The sequence below is a fragment of the Anomalospiza imberbis genome, chromosome 7 (assembly GCF_031753505.1).
Source record: "Anomalospiza imberbis isolate Cuckoo-Finch-1a 21T00152 chromosome 7, ASM3175350v1, whole genome shotgun sequence".
NCBI classification, from domain to species: Eukaryota; Metazoa; Chordata; class Aves; order Passeriformes; family Viduidae; genus Anomalospiza; species Anomalospiza imberbis.
In genome coordinates, this window is record NC_089687.1 from 20,770,234 (window position 1) to 20,777,391 (window position 7,158).

Consider the following 7,158-nt stretch of genomic DNA (forward strand, 5'->3'; position numbering starts at 1 on the left):
ATAGGAGGATCTAAAGAACAACAACAAGCAAATTCTCTTGCCTGTACCATCACCAGGTGTTAGCACAAAATGTATGAAAGCTTTTCCAACAACTGTTTTACTAGAGCTATTCCAGGTTATATTTCATATTTTTGTACCTTTTTCTCTCTTCTTGTGTTTCTCTTGTTTCACCCTTACATAGAGGTAGACAGGTATTTCCTAAAATAATTTCTGCCCAGTACATTTCAAATCATTGCAGTCTCACATGGACCTTTGGAGTGAGTACAGGTGTTTGCACTGTGAATTGAAGGCATTTGTTTTAAAAACCTAACTAAACTTGAACCATGCAAATACTATCCTCTATCAGTTTGGTAGAAAATGCATGGTGTCTGTGACTAGACTACCAGCTCAGATTAAATATTACAAAAATTTAGTCTATTTTCCTTCTATTTTAGATGTTCTGTCTTCTCCATCTGTCCAGACCAGCAACCTTGTTATCATATCACATTATTTTTGTTCTGTTTCCAGGTTATGAATTTGTCTGAAAAGTCTATGCCTCTTTTCTGTGCACTCACCACCTTGTCTATATAATCTTTACAGGGTGTACTTTTGAAAGCATATTGATTCTGGACTCCAAAAAATGGTAAGTATGGAAAGGAGGGAAATTATGCTGCCATAAGATTGCTTATTCAGGCAATATGAAGTATATAATGCTTCAATTAATGAGCTCTGTATTTCACACTGCTCAAATTACATGATGAGGGAGTTCATATCAGGCCAAGAATTAGAACTGAAACCCTGCAAACCCAAAAGAGTTTGTGCAGATTTGACCCATCAAGCTCTCTCTTTATGTCTGATCTGGCAGAATCATCGGGGTAGTTTGTGAATAAGCCTAATTATTTCATTGTCATACAGCTGGCTGAAGAATACATGCACAAAGTGGTAAAATTTTAGTTTTGGTTTCCTGAGATACAAAACTGCCTTCTGTACTTTGAGCCTCTTGAGAACTAATCTCCAAACAGCTTTCTCCTATTCTCTGTATTACCTCTCTCACAGTTTCTTCCCTCCAGTTTTTCACTTGCACAACAACTCACCCCTTCCCCTTCCCTTTCCTTCTGTCCCTACCTCCTCCCTAAGCCCCCTCTTAAGCTTTAGTCACTGTCATCATCTTTGACTCCATCACAAATTATCTGTAAAGTATCCCAGTTCTCTCTCGCTCTTTTCTTTTTGCCCTATATCACACAATTCTCACAAGCATATGTGTGCTTCAGTTCTCTGCCCCACTTGCTAAGTGCAAGATTTCACTTACCAGGAGGCAAAAAAGTGGGTCTAAGGAGGGCCAAGTTTGGATACCCTTGCTTTTATTCCCCAGTGGCTGGAAAACTAGGACTCAATGGTGGGGATCACAAGGCAGAGGAATACACAATTCCTATTGCAAGATGAGACAGTTTGGCCAGACAGTGGCGGTTTCCTCTCTTGTTTCAGGCCATGACTCAGTCTAAGCCAGAAGTGCAGAATATGTGATAGAAATTGCAAATTGGATGGCTAGAGGCCAGTTAAATCTGTAACTTTGCCAGTAAGACTGCCCCACCTACCTAAGGCAGATGACATATTCTTTGCAATGACTTTCTGTGACTTTTTCTGAAAAAAAGAAAATAAATGCTTTTCCAAACAGCCACCAAACCACAACTTTCTGGAACTGTTTGGGTCCTGCTGGACAGCTGTAGTTGCTACTTTTCAGACAGAAAAAGCCCTAATATTTTTGAAAAAATGGATGTTGAAACCCATATATAATGTTCTTGATCATTCTATTTTCCCCTTATATTCCCAACACAGAAGCCTATCATTCTAGCAGAAGTACATCACATTGTCAGTAGAAATTTCACCCAAGGAAGGATTTCGTAATAGTGGGTTTTGCAAGGCACATTTGTAGCAAACAAATGCCAACCATTCCTCTTCTCCACTGCAGGGTAATTGTGTTACAGCGAAAGGCTTTTAACTATGAATCTGACTGAATTGCTCAACCCCCCAGGAGACATTCCTGGAACATGAATTTTGGTCTGGCATGCTGAACGCACTGTTCCTGCAGCTGCTGCTACCACTGACCAGATACTCTGCAGGAGGGGAGCACTGCAAGACAGTGGTGGCAAGGCAATCTTGAGAGAGTGTGGGAGAGAATAGTGCTGCTTCAGAGCAGGAATAGCATTGACTAAAAGCTTCAGCGTAGATTTAAAAGTGGTGTACACAAAACACCCATCTTAGTAATAAGAATCACTGACTGTCATTCTACTCTGATCACAGCCTTTTAACTGCTTCAGTATTTGGTTAATCTCAGCAAAAAAAGTAAAAACTAATGTGCTCTATAATTTTTCTGGTTATTTTCAACCACAAAATTAATTAAATTCTGTAATGTATTGCACTACTTACAGTGATGAACAACTGTGCAAAGGATTGCCCTTTCTCAGCGGTGTCTGGCATATATATTTGTTTAATGAACATAAATATGGAAAGTTGCTTGTTATGGAGTACCTGTCATAATTTTGATTTATACTTATGAAAGCATGGTGTTGGCACTAAGCTCCTGGAACCTTACCTTTTGCATTTCATCTTGATACCCTGCCCAAAAGAAATGAAGAGGTCATGTTGCAGTTCTAATTTTCCTTTGGAAAACAATACAGAAACACACATCAAAATAATATTATCCTCTTATCCTAAATTGTTGAATACATAAGGAAAGTACACAAGACTTAGAGAGTCCTTCTATGGATACTGTCTTTTATTAGATTTTTATCTGATGTCAATTACTATACTTCCTTTGTGTTCCCAAACTGAATTTACTCTTCAGAAAGTTCAAATTAGCATTTTAAATGCTCTCAGTGCAATTTAGGAAGCCCTGTGATGCTCAGAAGCCTCTTCTCCCTTCCCTGGGCTGACCACTTCCTGAGCAAGGGAAGAGTTCTTCCAAGAACTAGTCCCAGCACACAGTGCTTCAGGTAGTAAAAGACAGTAAAGTGAGAACAGTGTTTTAATTTCTCATTGTCTCATCTCTGTACCATGTGTACCAAACAAACATGTACCAGCATGTTTGTGTGATTAATATTTTTTTCTTTTTTCTTTTTTCTTTTTTTTTTTTCTGTTCAGGAAGAAGTAGGTCCAAACCTAAACAAAGCAATGGGAGACAGGATACTCACAGTGTAGTGACTTATTTCTATTTGGCCAGTGGACAGAGATGAAAAGCAAAAGATTTCTGAAGCCTTATGACACACACAACCACTATCCTCCTTCTCTAAAGGCACTTCCAGGAACAGTAACACATGAGAAAACCTCTAAAACTGTTTAACAGCATCTTTCAAATGATCTACTCAACGTGCACTCAGGGCTGAATAATGTTCTGATAAGCAAACCATTCTAATGCACAGGTTTTCAGAGTTGTGCTGGAAGATAAATGGATGGGCAGGGGCAGTTTCAGGACACTCACCCACTTTACAAGGTCACAGAGTCCCAGAGATGTAATGGTTCAGCCATGCTCATAGGAACATAGGTGCCCCAACAGCCTGAAAAAGAGAAAATGGGGAAAGTAACTGGTTCAAACTGGAAGTCTTGTAGCAGCAGTATTTGAAATGCAGGATAATGGAACAGGCTATAGGGCCGGGGAAATGGGAAATACTCTGAATGAAGGAAACTCATGACACATGAGAGAAATAAATTCTTTATAGCTAACTGGGATCAAACGAGCTCTCTTCAGTGTTGAGTGGGCTGTTATAGATGTAGTGGGCTTTGTTCTGGTGCTGTAACTCAAGAAGGACTTCAATCACATATTTGCAAAGAAGTATAAATATCTTTAAATAGATATGTAGTCAATTGAGGCATTTTAATTTTGTCATTTCCTCTGAGAACAAAAATCATACTTTATTTGCTTTTGATTTTAAAGGATTCTTCAAGAACATAGGATAAGTCCTATGAAGAGCTGCCTTTGTCCATTCAGATTTGGACTCTTCGAGATCTGTATGGTAACAAACAGCTGTCATTACTGGGGTACTGGACATAATCCCAAGGTGTGCATTGTAACTACATCCTCAGGCAGCTCAGCGGGGGGTTGGTTGATGTAGAAGAAAGAGAACTTTCATTGGTCCGAAAAGAAGCCTCCAAAAAGCTGCTGGACTGCAACCACAGAGGAGGATGACAGGCTGAGGAGAACACTAGGCTTGTAATTCTTTTATTTCTCATTTGTGCTGTTTACAACTCTGAGAGTTCCTTGTCTTGTTGGCAAGTCTCTTACCAAGCTCACCCAAGAATCAGCCTATTTAGTTTGTTTTTGTTGAAGCTCTTTTTGCCTATAATAACAACATTTAGGGGGATGTTAGCTCATAAAGGTAGATGTTGTCTCTTTAGAAACCTTCATGTTAAGTACCTGTCTTACATATGTACAATGACAAGAATAAAAAGAGCATAGAAAGGAGTTGTCCTCTCCCAGATACAAAAGAAACCCTGTAAATGGGAAATCTCAGAGTGATGTGATATGATGTGTGTAGCTCATACAAATATGATTAATATGCAACAAGGGCAGGGCCTGTGTAAGGTTAACTACTATGCCTGAGTAACATGCACTCTCCAACAGAAAATAGAATAGTTAGATGCAACTGGGGATCTCAGTAAACTAATCAAAATCCATGTAGGTCAGCACTAAAGCTGTGAGATGGCTCACAGGACCCCAGATAGCTCAGGTATCTCATTCTGTCATTCAGACTTTTAAAGAACTGTTTAAAACAATTACGATGGTTGGCTAAAATTGAATTTTTTAAATAAATTTCTTTCTTTTCAGTGAAAATCAAAATGATGCCTTTTTAATTACTGTTTCAATATATTAAAACATGGCTAAAACAGCTATTTTTAATTTATATTTTTTAAAACTAGATTTTTTTTAAAATCCAAAACTGTGGTAAAAATTGTTATAAAAATCCAAACTCCACAACTGCTCCAAGAAGTAATTATAACAGCAAATAAAGGATTTACTTAAACATTATTTGAATGTATCTATCATTCTGTATCTTGATGATCTGAGAAAAGAGATATAGTATTTTTGTTACATATTAAGGTGATGAAAGCAGAGACATTGTCTTTGCCTCCAAAGTGCCCAGCATATTTTAATAAGATGGTGTAATATAGCCATGTAGGCAGGCATACATTTTTTTTCAATTGAAAATCTCATCTGTTTCTATTCAGAAAAGATGAAAAATGTCTACCAGAGTCCCTCAATAATTAAGCGGTAATGGTACATTGCACATTTTCATAAACAAATATATGTATTTTTCCACATTAAAGCTAATTTGATGTAACATCTGTGGAAAGCAAAATACACTTATTTTGTATTTTTAAGGATCTCCTGATCTTTTTAGATTTAAAGTGCTGTTATAAAATGCACATAACAGGTACAACCTTGCGTAATTCCGATAATGGCGTTATGAAGTTTTTTAACTTGAACTTTTTCACATATTCCAAGGCAGCAATTCACAAAGTCGATCACTTAATTTCTGCTTAAAATTATGAATTTAGAAGTACATTTGAGGTGCAGCCCTCATCTTTTTCAGTGGATTTGTGAGCTTAACAGTACTCCTTAAAGCCACTGGTGATTAGTAGATTATAAAGTATTTTTCACTGCTTTTTTTTTGCTTAGCTGTCTGAAGACAGAAGCTGAAATATTGGTGCAGGTTGTAGAAACTTATAAATTAAATGTGGAATGACTCATGGGATAGTTAGCATGGCATTCTCATGGAACATGTATTATCGACTGTCCAGATCTCTTCATAGTTGAGAGATGTAGAAAATTCAACTTCTCAGTAAATGCCTATACAGCTCATTGATATAAACCAGGACAAATACCATCCTGTCTCTGAGAAAAGTTGTATCCTGTATAATACTGAATATTCTACTAAAGTTTCTAGCTCAGGATAGATTTGAACAGTAGCTCTGCTACCTTCCTACATCCAGTGGAACCCAGAGAAATGGGAGAAGAAACAGAATCATCGGGGATGGTGAAACAGCAGGACAAACATTTTGCATAACATGCTGCCTTAAAGTAACAGACCATGACCACAGGACCTCACAGTGCCAGTGCTACTATATTGGGAAGAAGTTTCTCTGACCTGACTCAAATGATGGTTTATGGTGTCAGGCACAGATATCCAAGTCTGTATTACTGAAATGGTAACACTGCCATTGCCTGTGATAGGGTCCTTCTCAGTAAGAAGCCAACTTCAGTTGAAAAAAACCAAAAGTAATTGAATAAATATTTCTTTAATTCATTCATTATCTTCTCTTTATAATCATGTGGAACTATTTGGTGTTTTTGGAAAGGTTGTGCCTGCATTCAGCATTATCAAACTGTTCCACTGATATTTGTGGTGATGATGATTCAGTTTCATATTGGCTTTTTAAATTTTGATATATAACATGTTGCAGATTAGTGAAATAAAGCTTCCAAGTAAATACAGACATTTCGGTTGGGGGGGAGAAGACATTTGGTAAATCTTGCTTCTGAGTCATGAACAACCCAAGTGATGTTTCTGTATTGCCTAGTTACCATTTCTGTTTAGTTGGCAATGGTGTTCACTGAAAATATTTTAGTTTCTGCTCCTGACAGCTACAAACATGCAATCATATGTAATCTTATAAACTCATACACTGTTAAGTGGATGCCCAATACACCTCCTCTAATGTGAGCAGTGGATAGCATTGCCAAGTTAGAAAGCCAATATTGAACAGCACAGTCATGCTAAGCTAATTTACAAAAAGTTTTCAGTGGCTGGTCCATTTCTTCAGCTGTTAATAGTCTAGCCTGACATATATAGAACAAAGTTCAAGAGCAAACATGAACAATTTGCTAGACTAGTTGGCAGAAGCCAGACTGCACCAATGGCCTCAGGAGACTGATGCTGACTTTATGCCAGTTTCAAATCTCTGCTCACTCTCCCAGTACAGCAAAAAAGCTACTTTTCCTTTCAGCCACACTGCTAAGGGCAACACGCGGAAGCCTGGTATCTGACTAGTGCTCACCAAGTGTTACAAGGCTGGAGCGGAGGGAAATATGCAACCTTGTGACCCTGACTCAGAATAGCCAAACTCCATCTGCTCTGAAACTTTAAATGGTAAGAATGCCTCAATTTCTTACTGGACATATTT

General features: G+C 37.9%; 1 long non-coding RNA gene across 1 annotated transcript; it reads right to left on the bottom strand.

Moving 5' to 3' along the window:
• Positions 1-1,627: 1,627 nt before the first annotated feature.
• Positions 1,628-6,237, bottom strand: LOC137477610 (uncharacterized). The gene is made up of 3 exons (XR_011001091.1): positions 6,123-6,237; positions 3,454-3,533; positions 1,628-2,586 (listed from the first exon to the last, which is right to left on the bottom strand). It is a non-coding gene; the product is annotated as an uncharacterized lncRNA (long non-coding RNA).
• Between the last annotated feature and the right edge of the window lie 921 nt (positions 6,238-7,158).